Consider the following 16,334-nt stretch of genomic DNA (forward strand, 5'->3'; position numbering starts at 1 on the left):
CTTTGTATTGCACCGTGTCCTTGTGAGGTCCTCTGGCAGTTGGGGACACACGGCTGCCCCATGATGCTGTCTCTAGTTCACCCGCCTCGTCCTGCGTGTGATTTTTGGACACCTCCTTGGCTCTCCGTGTACAAGCGTCTCCTCTGCAAAATGTTAAAAACCCGACTCCTTATTTTGCAAGGATGAGGCGACCCTCGTACTTTAAGCAACCGGGATCCACCCCCCTCTCAAACGGGAGCTCCCGCTGCATTAATTTTTAATGAAACAGCAATAAAGGAAGATCCTGGGCCCGCCCTGATCATGCAGAATGAAACCCAGTAGCTTATGAAATTGGAAAGTACCAGACCAAAAAGGCAGGGCACGAGGGGATGCATTGGGAAGCAAGTTTAGTTTCTGCAATAATATTTTGCAGAAATGTTACATCAAAAAGTCATTTACTTGTCTCCTTCTCTTTTGTTCCATCCACAATGGCTACTTCCATTTCCCCAAGGCACGTATTCAAATATAGAGAGCCAGGGGCAGCGGTGAGCAGGTGGAATCTAAGTGCCTTGGGAGGCTGAGGCAGGAGGATGGCAAGTTGGAGGCCGGCCTCAACAATCCAGCAAGGACCTAAGCAAATTTAGGAGCCCCTGTCTCTAAATAAAATAAAATAAAATGAAATAAAAAGGGCTGGGATGTGGCTCAGTAAGGAAGGACAGACGGAAGTTGGGTTCATATTTGCTTCTATGTTCCCTGGTTAATATGTGACATATGAGCAAATGCTGTTTTAATTGTCTGTAAAAATCACCAAAGAGTTTAAAGCTGCAAACTTGAGTCCTAGGTGTCCCTGGATGCATGGTCACAGCCGTAGTCACCGTGGATGTCGATGCTGCTTCACCTGCATCAGGACCAAGAGGATCACACCTGCTGATCTCCATCTCTGCAGGATTGGCTGGCACGGAGAGGGACCGGGACCTCCACTCAGGTTGCAGATTTGGGGGCAGCTGGCTCCACCTTGAACCTGAGAGGAAAGAACCGAGGTGTTTGCTCAAATTTCCATGCTCAGTATGGGTCTCAGGGACCTTCCGCCCCACAGGCACAGCAATTGTTAATCTGCCGCAGCATGAGACACTGTGGACGGATTTGATGGTAGCCTTCGTGGTCATTTTTTTGGAAGAAAAAAAAAGTCAGAGATAAATTTTGTGTTCAAATCAATCATGGGCTCTGAGGAGACAATTGCTCTGGTAAAATTATTACTGTGCAGAATAGATCCAGGTAATTTTGTTTCGATTTAATTTACTTAACTAATTCATTTATTTACGGATTTATTTTTGGTCCTAGAGATTGAATCCAGGGGTGGTTGAGCATTAGCATGAATGCATTAGCAGCATTCATTTGTTTATTTTTTAATTATTATTCATTTTTTTAAATTTTTAAGGCAGGGTCTCATGGAGTTGCTTAGAGTCTCACTAAATGGCTGAGGCTGGCCTTGAACTTGTGATCCTCCAGCCTCAGCCTCCTGAGTTGCTGGGGTTACAGGTGTGCACCACCCTGCCTGACTAAACCCAGGGCACTTTAACTACTGAGCCTCATCCCCAGCCCTTTTGATGTTTTATTTAGAGACAGGGTCTTGCTGAGCTGCTTAAGGTTTATTAATTAATTAACCACTTAATTGCTACGGCTGCCTTGAACTCACAATCCACCTGCCTCAGCCTCCAGAGCCACTGGGATTACAGACAGGCACCAAAATGCCTTGGGCTTTTAATTTTTTATTTAAATCAACCATTTGAAAAAAAACAACAACAAATAAATAAGACTGAGGGAGGAGGATCCAATTGGAGGCCAGCCTCGGCCACTTAGAGAAGTGGATGATAGACAAGTGGATGATCATAGATAGATAGGTCAATAAGTCGACAGGGAGGTTGGTAGATCACCCAGGTTGGTATGTAGGTGAATGGATGGATGAGTGCACTGGAGGAGACCCTGTCTCTAAATAAACCATATAAAGGGCTGAGGATGGGGTTCAGGGGTTAAGGTCTCCTGGGTTCAACCCCTGGCACCTCCCCCTACAAAAAAGTGCAAGTCCTGCTAAGTGAAATAAGCTAATTCCCCCCCAAAATCATGGATGAATAAGGGGGAAATACATCAGACCCCATCTAGGTGGCAGGTGACACTCGGACCTTAGGAGGCATTGCTTCAAGGACACAGAAGAAGATGTTCCTGTCATTGAAAAAGCGCTCAGAGAAACCCTGGATCTGCTCTTAGGGCTGAAACGGTGTCGGGAGCACCTGGGTGTTAAAAAAATCCTCTGGTGACCCTGGGGGTGGCACCCAGGGACTCAGGCCTGGGAACAAAGTGCTGATTCTACCTCCGAGCCACATCCTCAGCCCCCAATATAGGAACAAACCACGTTCCATTGAAAAACAGGGTCGTGGTGGCTTTTAGTGACTGTAACACAGTGTTTGCAACAGAGTGACTTATAAAGAAAAGAGGTTTCCTTGGCCGTGGTGCTGGAGGTTTCTTGTTGCATCTCAGGGAAGAAGGAGCTCAAATGCCTGCTCAGGTCTCTCTTCTTCCTCCAGAGCCACCGTGACCACAGTGTGGCTCGTCCTTATGACCCCCCTCCAACCCGAATCGCCTCCACAAGCTGCATCGACAGAGGACCATCATTTATCCAGAATCAAGGTCGGGAGTTCTCCAAAACACCTTAGGGACCGTACCTGAGACCCGCAAGGTGTCTTACCCAGAGCTTCATCAAGCCTCGGCACAACAGCATCCATGCAGATTCTTGGCTACGGCCAGTTTGCGGCGAGTCCCCTCATTTCACGGAGGATGTCCTGTCTACACTCACAAAGATCCACACTGGTGAACAGGAAATGGATAGTCGTAGGTGGAAAGAGGCTTGTAAGAGCTACTCTGTACCTTAGAGCACCAGGAGCCCAGAATCGGGGTAGTCTTAATGGATATTTCTTTATCCAGGTGCATTGGTGCACACTTATAATCCCAGTGACTTGGGAGGCTGAGGCAGCTATGGATGTGGCTCAGTGGTTAAGCACCCCTGGGTTCAATCACAGATTAAAAAGAAGAAAAAAGTAGAAGAATATTTATGTAAATCCATTAGCCCCATTTATACTACTTATGGATGGCAAAAATGACCATTTAGGTCTCAAAATATTTGGGGTGCAACTCATGGAAGTCGGCAGAGCCCGTCGGAGACCCACTCGGGCTTTGCTTGTTTTGCAACCAACCTGAGGTGGCAGGCTCCATTTAAGTGGGTTTAATGTGGACACTCAAGAGCGCCCAGGAAATAAAGCAAGGAAATCCACCTCCGGCTCCCGAGGAGCAGAGAACTTTAAAAAAAAAATGCTCACACAAAAATATCCTGACCTGGTAAAACGGCTCTAAAATGGGACAAATTTATATAGGTCAGGCTTTCGCTGCTGCCAAAAGCCGTGTGCTGGGTCTACACGGTGATGCAGCTTGAAACGAAGACAATTGTAAAAAAAAGAAAAGAAAATTCTTCTCTTGGAAAATGCCCCGAACCCATGAGATTTGAGAGGTTGCAAGAGAAACACGATCCCTCCATCCATCTGCTGCGTGGAGGCTGCATCTGACCTGCTAATAATTAATGCACAGATGCTCACACTGACGGATTCTTCATGCTGCATCTTGCAGACACTTGGAGCCAAACTTGCCCATGTGCATCCTTCAAAATGCATGCCTAAGAATTTGGAGGAAAAATCTCGCCCTAAAGAAAGAAAAAAAGAGAGAGAGAGAGAGAGAGAGAGAGAGAGGGGGGGGGGGAGAGAGAGAGAGAGACCCCCTTCCAGCGTGGATTCGAATACCACTGACTGAATGGTCTCAAAGATTCAAACATAGTCAATCACTAATCAGAAATAGAGGACCCACAAGGTATTCAGAAACATATGCATTTTATTTTTTTAAAAAAGAAAGAAGTTGTCAGTCTATGCATGAAAATAAAAAAGAGGTGATTCAGCTCTCGGTGTTGGAGTTCCATGTGTAGGTGACACATTGAAGGTTCTAGGATGAGAGCATCTCCTTCCTGGAGGACTCCGGGGGTGGCAGGAAGAGAATTACCTTCCAAAAGCAGCCTCCTCCGGGGACCTAAGGGACTCCAACATCTGAAACACTTCCCAGTCCCTCCACCTGGGGACCAAGCATCCAATCTTATGACCATTTTTGGAGGGACAGGACCAAGTGAGCAAAACCAAGGCACACAAATCATCCTGTTTTTGTGTGTTCCGGAGCCAAGAGTTTTGCAAGAAAACACAGTATCTAGAAATGGAAGGAAAGGTCTCTGTTACTCCGAGTCCCCCCAGGAACAACTGAAATAGGAATTAGTTTGTTTTCAAAGAAGAACAAAAAGCCGGGTACGGTGGCACAGCCTTGTAATAACAGCAACTTCGGAGGCCGAGGCACAAGGATCACAATTGGAGGCCAGCCTCAGCAACTTAGGAAAGCCCTAAGCAACTTAGCAAGACCCTGTCTCTAAATTAAAAAACAGAGAAGGCTGGGGATGTGGCTTGGTGGTTAAGCACCCCTGGGTTCAACCACAGATTAAAAGAAGAAGAATATTGGCTTAAATACATGAGCCTCATTTATATTAGTTAAATTGGAGGCCAGCCTCAACAGTGGACCAAGGCTCTAAGCAACTTACGGAGACCCTGTCTCAAAACGAAATAAAATAAAATAAAATGGGTTGGTAAGTAAGTCCACCCCGAAGTCTTCCCTAAGACTACGTCTTTGAGGACCTTTTCCATGACATCAACGTAGACCTGCCCCATGAGCCCTTCAATAACTGCATGTGGGTTTCTCTATTTATCCCACTTAATTCCATACGCAGATGCTCAACAACGGAGCAATATTGTAAGAGGCGGGTCCTGTCCACATCTGGACCCCAGGACCTGTGAGTGGGACCTGGTGTGGGAACAGGGTCTCTGCAGAGGTCATTAGTGAAGGGTCCTGAGATGGGCTCCTTTTAAAGTCTTGAACATGCACATTTTTTGGGGGGGGATACAATTTATTCAACAACAATGACAAAAATTTTATTTTTAAATCTATAGCTTTCATATTCTAGTAAAGAAAGGAGACTAAGGAACATTTCAACACACTGTGTCTCGTCCCCAAAGCTAAATATTAAAAAACGGGGCATTAAGATGTGATTTCAAAGCAGAAATATATACGAACAGGACAGTTTATGAATTTTCTCATAATTATTTCCCAGGGCTCACATATTCCCTTACTGCAGACAAGTTGTCCAATAATTTCTAGTTTGAGCACGTCTCAGAGAAGGAGTCCAAACGTATGTTGTGTAAATTGGATTGGGAAGAATCCAAGTCCTCCAGTGTTAATCTCATTGGAACCTGATTGATGAAAACCCGTGTCTATTAAATGCTCTTTATTAAGGCGGACATTCTGAGGAAGGTTTCTCAGACCTTAAGAGATGTTATTGGAAACGGCGACCAAATAATCAGAATTTTGGTAGCTAGGTAGATCTGGGGAATGCTAGTTGACGCTCTGACCAAGACCCACTAATTCCAACTCCAGATTCCAGAATTATGACAATGAAAAGGTCATAATTTTAATTCTTCAAAGGTTGAAAGATATCATGTCCCCAAAGGCTAATTCCGATATCCAGACTCCCAAGGTGGGGTCACCTCTGCAACATTATAGCTTCTTTTATAAGACAAGGGACAAAAAAAAATGTAGATGAGGGTGTGGAAGTTGACTTGGAGTAAATTATACTTCCATGCATTTATGATTATTTCCAATGCAATCCAATATGGTGGATGGAATGTGGATGGGTGCCGCCATTTTGGAAAACAGCATGCATTTTTCCCAGAAGATTAAAAGTGGAGCTAACCGGTGATTCAGCACCCCTCTGTTGAATGCACATCCAAAGGAGATAAAATAACCACCCTGTAGAGACACCCACACGCCCGTGTTCACTGCAGCACGATTCACAACCGTGAAATGGAATCTCAGCCCAGACATTCAGAGCAAAGATCTGGAAACCACTGGCCTCTTCATGGATGGATGATCAGATAAAGAAAATAGGATCTGGGTTTTAGCTCCCTTATCTGAAAGGCTCTGGAACCCGAGGTGTCACAGACTTGGGAGATTTTCAGATTTGATAATATCAGTACAGAGTTAAGAATTGGTACGTCCTTCCTTTGAGAATGTGAAGTCCCAAGCCATCCAAAAACCTGAAATCGTTTTAGAGCCATTCCAAAAAAAAAATGTTTCCACACCCCAAATTTACTGTGTGCTTAGAAATATCTAGAGACCTAATAGTTCCCATGAGCACTAGGGTTAAGGAAATTGTATTGGGTCAGGGATTTTTGCAAAAAATAAGGAGATCTTTAGCTCCACTGGTCCTCAAAAAATGATTAATTAATCAAATCCAATAAAAATAAAGTCTGTATTTGCTCAACTTTCCGTCACTGTAACAAATAAGTGAGATGCCCAGTTTATAAAGAGAAAGGGTTGAATTGGGCTCCCCATTTGGGAGAGGAGGGGAAGGCTGAGGTGCTTGACTCCTGTTCATTTGGGAGAAGAGAGTGAGAGGGAGGAAGGGGAGGGGCTGGGATCCCAGGCCACACCCCCAAGGACCTAAAGATCTCTCATCAAGCCCCACATCTTAAAGGGCCCATTACCTTCTAATAGTGCCACATAGGGGACTTTTCTATCCACACATGGTTCTTTGGGGGACACTCCAGATTGGAAATTTAGCACTGCATGAGGTGATAGATGATCTAGCCATAAACATGGTTCCTGCATCCATAGGACATCTTTTTGCATGCTTGTCTTTATGGAGAAAGCATTCCTCTTTAAACCGGGTCCCCTGTTATTTGTCCTAGTATCATGTATAGAAATGATGTCATCTGTTCTTTGTTTCTGGCAAAACCAGAAAAGTCATGACATATTTTCCAAATTAAATGACTCCTAAAGGCTCATGCACAGAAAACTTGGTGTAAAAACACCAAACTATTCAAAGGTGGTGGACCCTTTAAGAGGTGGAGCTTAATTGGAGCAAGTCAGGTCCTGGAAGGGGAATGTGAGCCGCTGATTTTTTCCTCTCTCCTTTTTATCTTTCCAGCCATGAAGGGAGCATCTTTTCTGCACCATGAGATCAGTTCTGTGATATTCTGCCTCATCAAACCGCCAAAAAGTCTGGGATTAAGCAAATGTGGCCTGAAAGCTACAAAACTGTGAGACAAGGTAGACCTTTTTCTCTTATAAAGTGGAATACATCAAGCATTTGTTACAGTAACAGAAAGCTGACTGACACATGTGGTCAAGGGCCAACATGGAGGTGATTTACCAGGTTCTCTGGAATTCAACCTATTCTGGAGGACTGAAATTCATCCTGCCCTCAAGAATAAACAACTTCTTCAGAAATACAGGGCCTCTGCTGTCCTATAAGAGCCAAAAGGGGGAAGCCAGCTCCAAGTGCCAATTTTGCAGTATCTCACTAAGAGGAAAAAAAAATCAACTCGATGTAACATAAATTATCTCATTTGCCGTGATCAGGAGCAGAATTGGAATAACAGTCCCTAATTGATGAGCTGGAGATGAGTTACATTATACTTTCGGGGCGAGGATAAATTTAGACTTTCATCCAACGCTACGGAAAACGCTTGCTTCCTCTGATTAAGGAGGATCTCTATACCTGGAATTAGTCTAATCAAAGAAAAATCATCTTGATGTAGCAAACATAGATGACTTCTCATCCAATTTCTCACATAATCCTCACCCTGCTGGCTTCCTGATACGCAGTTAATCAGGCGAAGAAATCTACAAGTGTACTTCCCTATAAATATTAACCATGTCTACTTAATGAATATTTTTTTCCCAAAATATATTTCATAAATATCTATTTCTTCAGCGGGGAGGGGGTGTTAATTGCAAATCAATACATAGTTACTTTTTCTTTTTTATGACTACAGTTTTATACTCTTTTTTTTTCCTGGTACCAGAGATTAAACTCAGGGTCACTCGACTCCTAAGCCCCCTCCCCAGCCCTATTTTGCATTTTATTTAGAGACAGGGTCTCCCTGAGTTGCTTAGGGCCTCGCTTTTGCTGAGGCTGGCTTTGAACTCATGATCCTCCTGCCTCAGCCTCCTGATCTGCTGGGATGACAGGTGTGCACCACCGTGCCTGGCACAATGACCCATTTTTTACAACTACCTGTTTAACAGATTCCATCTGCAATTCCTCAGGGAAACAAAAAATAAGCCGCTTCTTGCCAAGGCCTGAAACCTAACCATTGCAGATAACCGTGTTCGGAACCCAATCTCTAAATGTGCATTTTTCTTAGCCCCCCTGTGAGCTGTTTTGCAAAACCGAATCTGAAAGCAATTAATATATTTTTTTTTGCCTTATGTGTGAAAGGCTGACTTAATAATAGTTTCGGAACAGAGAAAACGTATTATTTTCCCATTTAGAAAAGTGTGATTAGAGAAACAAATCTTCTAATGAATTTGCCATGGGTCCCAGGTGGGTAGCTGAGCCTTCTGAAGGCCTTAGGTTAGATCCTAAAAACAGAAAGAGAGAGAGAGAGACAGGAGAGAATGTTCTCGTTTTTCTAATTTCATCTTCATGTTACCATTAATGCTTAGGCATTAAATGATCTTCATTTTAGAAAAAAAAAATCTGAAGATGATACTGAATGCATAATTATTGGTTTATTCTGATAACATTGATTTGCACAAAATATTTAAAGACACACATAACGCTACCTCTAGATGCTCAGAGGCATCAGCTGCATTTTATTGCTAAGAAAATCCTCCTGAGAATACTAAAGCCGTGAATTTGAGATCGTTCCGGGAGCCTTTCCAGCCATATCTCAGGTGTGGATGTGAATACAGACGGGATCTCTCCTGGTAGAGTCAACTGTCAAAGGGCAGCTGAGATTTACTCAAAGAAAATATCAAGCCCAGATCACGATGTTACTTTTTTTTTTTTTTATATGTTAACACTAAGTCGATCTATTCACCTTCAGATCCCTTGGAAAACATTTCCTTGCAACTGTATCATTTTCATGGCTTGAACTGCAGTATGGGGTTCAGGAATTACCTCTTCCTAGATGTGTGCTTTCTTGTTCAAGGACAGCCTGCACAAATTTGATGGTCAAATTTCACTTTTAACATTTCTTTTCTTTCTTTCTTTTTTCTTTTTTTTATTTTTGGTACTGGGGATTGAACTCAGGGGTCCTTGAATACTGAGCCCCGTCCCCAGCCCTATTTTGCATTTCATTTAGAGACAGGGACTCCCTGAGTTGCTTAGGGCCTCCCTTTGGTAGAGGCTGGCTTTGAACTCACGATCCTCCTGCCTCAGCCTCCCGAGCCACTGGGATGACATGTGTGTGCCACTGTGCCCGACCACATTTTCCATTTCTAATCCCTTTATTCTCTACATCCTTGCAACTGCTATTCAGATGTTTTTGAATATGATCTTCCAACATCCCTCTCTGGACTCAAAAGTCATCATTAGATAAATGTCTTAACTATCCCTTGGATCATCTTCCAATCACTTCACCCCTAAAATCTGCTCACATTTATATTGTCACCCATGAGGTTTGGGGGAACACCTCCTATTTGAGCCTTAACCATCTACTTGAGTATCCTAATATTTCTTCCACTCTCAGTTTGGCTGAGTATTGGATTTTTATCACCATTTAAATGTAGATGGTCAATGCATCTATAGATGTAGCCTTTATACATTTCATATATATTTTTTGCATTTAATGCATGTTATTTAATCATCTATGAATCTATATACCATCAGCGATGTATTCAGTGTATACATTTTCACCCATGAGAACCTCTGTGTGTAGGAGATGGGCACGTGGGCTCTGACCGAGTTCAGATGGGCGGGGAGGTGACATCCTGCAGAGAACCCATTGTCATGAGACAGGAGGACCCTTCTAAATGGGAAACCTGGTAATTAACTGTCCCTCTTGGCACCGAGTTCTTCTCACGGGAAGCTTGACCCCCCAAATGGACCCATTAGCCTTATGACAAAAAAAAAAAAATCCGTTATTCAATTAAAGCTGGAGGAGGACTTAAGAGCTTCCCGAGACATGCCCAGGCCAGCCCTGTGCAGATCAGTGTCCAAAACGCCGACGGTTTGCAGAGTGCAGATCTGTGAACGTGGTATTTTGGGTGCATTTGTAGAGAATTAATGGCAGTCTTGGCTATTTCCACAGAGACGCTCATGGCTTGGATGGGTTGCTTTTGGACACAGGTCAAAGTCATCTGCTTCATAAAAAAAAAAAAAAAAAAAATTTGCAAGACGGAGAGGCACACAAATATCCTACAGAGTTCTCAGTAACACTTGCAAAAAGAGCGTGTCATGAACTCGCATCTTCTCTGCATCTTCTGGAAGGGGTGAGGGAGGGGAGCCGACACCGTGTGCATTCATAGGGGCAGAGACAGAGGAACGGCTTTTCCAGGAGCTGTGGGTGCACAAAACAGATTTAAGATGCTCAAAGTTTGCAAAAGCTCAGTAAGTAGCGTAAGTCCCACGGTGGGTCCCAGGTCCGCGGCAGATCACAGCACTGTGTCACAGGCTCACTTGCTAAGAGCGGATCCTAAATGTCACCCTTGCCGGTGCCTGTCACACTCAGCTCTGTGAGGTGACGACAGCTTAATAGGCTTGACCCCGAGGACAATCATTGATCAATGCATATCTGTGCATCAATAAAATGGGTACAAACACACACACATGCACACACACAGAACTGCACCCACCCACACGCACGCACATACACACACACACACGCATGCACCGAGCCACCCAGATACTAACAAATAATTGTTGGATCTTCAGCACCACATAAAAATAAAATAAATAAAACAAACGTATTGTGTCCACCTACACCTCAGAAATAAATATTTTAAAAAAATATTTTCTCAGGTTGACATAAATCAACTTGCTGAGCCAAAAATGAATGAGAAACACATCTATTAAAATAATAGAGGAAGCCACCATGTCCCCGGAACTAGTTATTTAAAATTGTGTTAAGATGCAAAATAATTTGTGTAAAAAAAAAAAGTTACTCTAGTAAATGGAATTTTTAAGGTTTTTTTTTTTTTTTTGGGGGGGGGGAAATTGTAGAGACTGCAGTCTGCAGTCTAGAAAACTTCAAAGAACGAGGCATTTGAAAACATGTGAGAGTTTCAGAATTAATGCAGAATTTATTGTGCTCATAGTGTAGACAAATATATGCATATAGGTGTACCTACATATACCAGTTTTTAAAAAATCACTGTGGCCGAAAGAACAATTTAGAGGAAAAAAATAATCAATGTAACAATGTGTGGTAGATATGAGGTGCCCTTCAAAACCTCATCTGTGAGACAGTGCAAGAAGGCTCAGAAGTGAGGGGATTAGATTATGAGAGGTGTATCCTCATCAGTGGATTAATCCACTTGGATGGACTCACTGGGTGGTGACTGCAGCAGGTGGGGTGTGGCTGGAGGAGGGGGTCCCTGGGCTGTGCCTTTGGGGTCTCTGTCCTGTCCCTGGTGAGCAGAGCTCTCTCTGCCCCCTGGTGCCCTGTCCTGAGCTGCTCTCCTCCTCCAGGCCCTGCCGCCATCTTGTTCTGCTCCCCTTGGGCCACAGCCATGGAGTTATAAATAATTACATTTCCTTTACTCCATATTGATTCAGTATCAGAATATTCTAGCATATATATGCATTAATATACACATTGTTGCATATATGTGCAATAACATATATTATTGTATATATGTGCAATAATATATATATTATTGCATATATATAATTGCATATATATAATTGCATATATATAGTTGCATATATATAGTTGCATATATATATATATATATATATATATGCAACTATCTGAAGAAATCAGAAGTAGCCTCCTACTTGTTTTGGAAATTCTGATCATTTTTGCAGGAGAACTTAGGTCTACTAAGAATAATCTATTCCTCTGCATCTCCTTCTACTTCCCCTGAGGAATCTTGGCCCGTTTCCTTGACAATAGCCACCGAGAGCATTTAGAGCCGCGTCAGATGTTTCTTCCCAATTACTGCCTCTCCGCTCCCTGTCGATGTTTTTAACTGGAACTTGAATATTCATCTCTGCCCCCAGTGGGAAGGACCCTTGTTTAACCAAAACAGGAGCTGTGCCGTCTAAATTAGCTGGATAATTCATTTATTTATCTCTGATTTATTTTTTGAAGGGCTCAGGGTCTAACAAACCCAGGACCCTGGGTCCACTAAGCAAATCCTCCATCACTCGTCTGCACCCTGAGCTCCGTGCCATGGGTTTTTAAAGTGACACCCAATTATTGTCCCTATTTACGGAACACCATGGGGGCTTCGATGCAGCTTGGTATCATGCAGTGACGAAAGGATTCAGGAGCATGAATTTTTACAAAGCGTTACAAGAAATGCAGGCATTAAAAAAAAAAAATAAGGAGCTCACTGTGCACATGTATTCTAGCTGGAAACCAAATATCTCTCTTTCCTGAATTATCATATCCATCCCAGCAAATTGCAGAGGTGAGACTTTGGGGAAGTGATTAGATCGTGAATTCTCAGCTCTCCTTAGTGGATTAATCCACTGGTGGATTCATAGCTGTGTGGACCATTGCGGGGGGGTGGGTGGGAATCAGGAGGAGAGACCTCATGGAAGGGAGTTAGGGGAGTTAGCCCTGGAGCCTTGGAACCAGTCCACCATGAACTAAGACCTGCAAAAGCCGCGAGCCAAAATAAATCTCTCCCCCTTCCAGTTGCTTTTCTGCAATGTTTGCCTTGGCGAGGACAAGAGATCCCCGATTCCTGACTCAGGCCTGTTCAGAGAATGCAAACACCCAGTTATGGTCCATATGTATGGAACCGTAGGGGGGCTTCAATGCACCTTGGTGTCATGCAGTGATGAAAGGATTCAGGAGCATGAATTTTTGCAAAGCATCACACACACACACACACACACACAAAAAAAAAAAAAATGCAGGTATTTCTTGTAATTAAAATACTCAATGGTAATAATAATAATTAATAATAATAGTAATCATCATCGAATCAAAAGAAATCAGATTTTCTGTTTTGTTGAAATCCATCCTTGGAGCCTAAAAATAAACAGGTGTTGTGCAATTAACCAGACTCGGTGCTCCGTCCATACAGAGGTATCTAAGTCCATCAGCAAACCTCACCCTTACAAAATGGCTTTTGCAGGACGGATCCTGCAGAGACAGACATATACCGGGCGCCAAGTGATGTCTATCATTCTGATTAATTGCTCAAATATCCTTGTTTCTTGTCGGGAAAAAAAAAAAAAAAAAAAAAAAAAAAAAAAAACAGCAAACATCCAATTGCCCACAGCCAAGGCTTGGTGCTTACTTTTAAGAAGCCGTCGAGCAAATTTGAAGAACACTGCTGTTTAAATTGGAAGCACACACATCTCCTCCAGGGGTCCTTTGAGCACAAGAGAGTCTGCCAGTCCTTTGTGCATTAGAAGAAAAAAAGAAAAGAAAAGAAAATTACTTCTTCCCGTATCACAGATGGATCGTTATGTCTTTAAATTGGCAAAACTGGACTTGATGGTGGGATTTTATTCTTTAGGCCAAAGGTCTCCAAGGAAGTGCCCATCATTCATAGATCCAAGAAAAGTAGCCGGCAGTGTATTATTTTACAAGGAATTCTAAATGTGTTGGAAGAAAAAAAAAAAAAAAAAGAGGCATTTGCTTTGAATGTCTCGAATTCACCCAGGAAAGTAAAATCATGACAACCTTTAGCTGTTGGAGCTCAACAGAAAACACTGTCCAATCCAGAAAAGCATTCGCCCATTGGTGAAGTGGGTTTTAATGATCCATTATTTTGGAACAGATTTTTCAATGCAGACGAACTAGAAAGTATGAAATTGTGCTTTGGTAATCAATTAATTCGAAATGGATTTTGCATGAAGATAAAATACAAAATACTAATTAATTCAAAACGGATTTTAATGAAGATAAAAATAAAAAATACTGTCTATGTGCAATTATAGAATAGATGTACATGCACACATACACGTTATATATTAATGAAAACTTATACTTGGTATATAGATTACATGTGTATAGTAGATGACCTATAAAATTCATGTTTCCCCTTCCATTCTTAAACAAAAGGCATCCTGCTTATTAAGGTGTTTGCCTGGATTCAAATAATCCACTTCTCCCACCCCCATCCTCCTCCTTGGCTTCCTCCTCTCCCCTCTGCCTTCCTTTGTCGCCCTCTTCCGCTCCCTCTCCTCCTTTTTTCTGCAAGCCCTATCTCTTAGGAGTGGATCCTCCCTCTGGTTTGATTGACAGGTGGGGAATTCTGCCAGCTGCGTTCCCTGGGCAGGCGGCCAAGCTCCCTGGGGAAACCGCAGCCCGGGACGCACCGGCCGCCGTTCCCGGACGTGGCCAGCAGGTGGCGCTGGCCCCGTGTGCGGCACTTAGACCTGCGCAGGGCTCCGAGCCAACCCCAGCTCCCGCGGCAGCCTGGCTCCTTGGCTGAGCGCCTAGATTTTGCAATAGTCAAATGACCCCAAGGAGGAAGAGGAACTTGCCCTTGACAATCACCGGCTCTCTCGAGGTTAATCTGAGGGCAAGGGACTCTCTGTGTCCCCTACCTCGAACTGGGAAGCCCTATTTAGCGTATGCATTGGCTGCAGATCACACAAATGTCAGCCTGTGAATGGGTGCAGCCCCAAGATGAAAGGCGTTCTTCTTCTTTAGGAGATGAATTTTTTTTTTCAATGCTAGGACTATGTTTTCAGTAATATAAACAGGATCTTGTTGAAAGATCCCTTTGATCCTCCAGGGCACACAGGAATGCAATTAAATTACATTTGCAATCTTGCAAATTCATTTCCTAATTCCTATGGCTGATCTGTAGATTTATTTTTATATATATATATAATCAACTAAGTGTCCTATGTATGAATTTTTTGGTGCATTACTATTATTATGATGCATGATAGCGAAATTCACGGTGCCCTATGTGTACGTGAGCAGGACATAATTCGACCCACCTCATTTAAGTACCACCCTATGCCCTGACCTGCTTCCTGCCCATGAACTATTTGATCTCGTCTCCTGCTCTTCCTCCTAGTATTATTTATTATTTACTGAATTGTAACTATATTAAAGTGGGATTCATTGTGGAATATCTGTACTATAGCTTCACTTTTTCCTATGTCTCTAAAACCTAGAAAGTAAATATATTTAAGTCTCTTTTAAATGCAAACACTAGATATTGCAAAAACAGCAAGAGACCTCCAACATTCCGTTTTGATACTTCTAATCCTGCAGAAAGTGAGAAAATATCACAGCAGAAAGATCTCAAATATAATATAGATATGAAGGTGAGCCGTTAGATTATCAAGGAGTGATTTCAATTCCTTTTTTATAGGCTTCTTTGCCACTCGATGCCAACAGAATGGTTTGTATGGGGTTATTATGAGAATTAAATGCACATTTGTAAATTGCTACAGGAATGCATGGCTCACAGTCAGCTACGTTACCTTGTGCATGTGGTATTTTGTATTATTCAGAACTCTTCATCAACTTTAGCTAAAGTCATGGCACACAGTATCCCCTCAAGAAAAAGCAGTTCAAAGGCAATTGGAAGACGGCTTTATTTTTATTTTTGTATTTATTTATGTGTGGAGCTGGGGATTGAACCCAGGGCCTTGTGCATGTGAGGCAAGCGCTCTACCAACTGAGCCACATCTCCAGCTGTTGGAAAGCAATAGGAAATTACTATGATTATAAATTTTAAAAACAAATATATAATAATATCTTTATACTAGGGAGCAAGAAGCCTTTTTCTTTTAACTGCATTTGATAAGAGCTCCATGTGATTGGAGGTAAAATATACAAGAAAACCCATATTCCCTGAAGGGAGGTGTCTACCCAGTATATAATTAGTACCAGCTGACAATCTGCATAGTTTTTTTGATTGATTGATTGATTGATTGACAGCTTCAAGGTCTCCAATTCTCAAGGTGATAGATTACAATCATGGACCACCTATGAGGCTTCTCTCTCTCTCTCTCTCTCTCTCTCTCTCTGTGAAGACTTCACTGTGACCTTGAACTTCATTGTGACCTTCTTCACCTTTCATGAACAGTGGAGGTGTGTTCTAGAGGGACTTGGAAGTTATGGATTCTCAGTTTGAATATAAGAGTTGAATTTTGACATTTAATATTTGAATTTGTTTGCCGATGTGGCATCCTGTGACCTGCTGGCTAAAAATCACTTCTAAGGATCATAAGTAATATGTCATCCCGTGGCTCAGGAGGCTGACTCAGGAGGTTCAGAAAATAG

At 42.6% G+C, this 16,334-nt stretch overlaps 1 non-coding gene across 1 annotated transcript; it reads right to left on the reverse strand.

Moving 5' to 3' along the window:
• Nucleotides 1-15,670: 15,670 nt before the first annotated feature.
• Nucleotides 15,671-15,742, reverse strand: Trnav-cac (transfer RNA valine (anticodon CAC)). The gene has a single exon. It is a non-coding gene; the product is annotated as a tRNA-Val (tRNA).
• Nucleotides 15,743-16,334: the final 592 nt, after the last annotated feature.

This window comes from Marmota flaviventris, chromosome Y (assembly GCF_047511675.1).
Source record: "Marmota flaviventris isolate mMarFla1 chromosome Y, mMarFla1.hap1, whole genome shotgun sequence".
Taxonomy (NCBI): domain Eukaryota; kingdom Metazoa; phylum Chordata; class Mammalia; order Rodentia; family Sciuridae; genus Marmota; species Marmota flaviventris.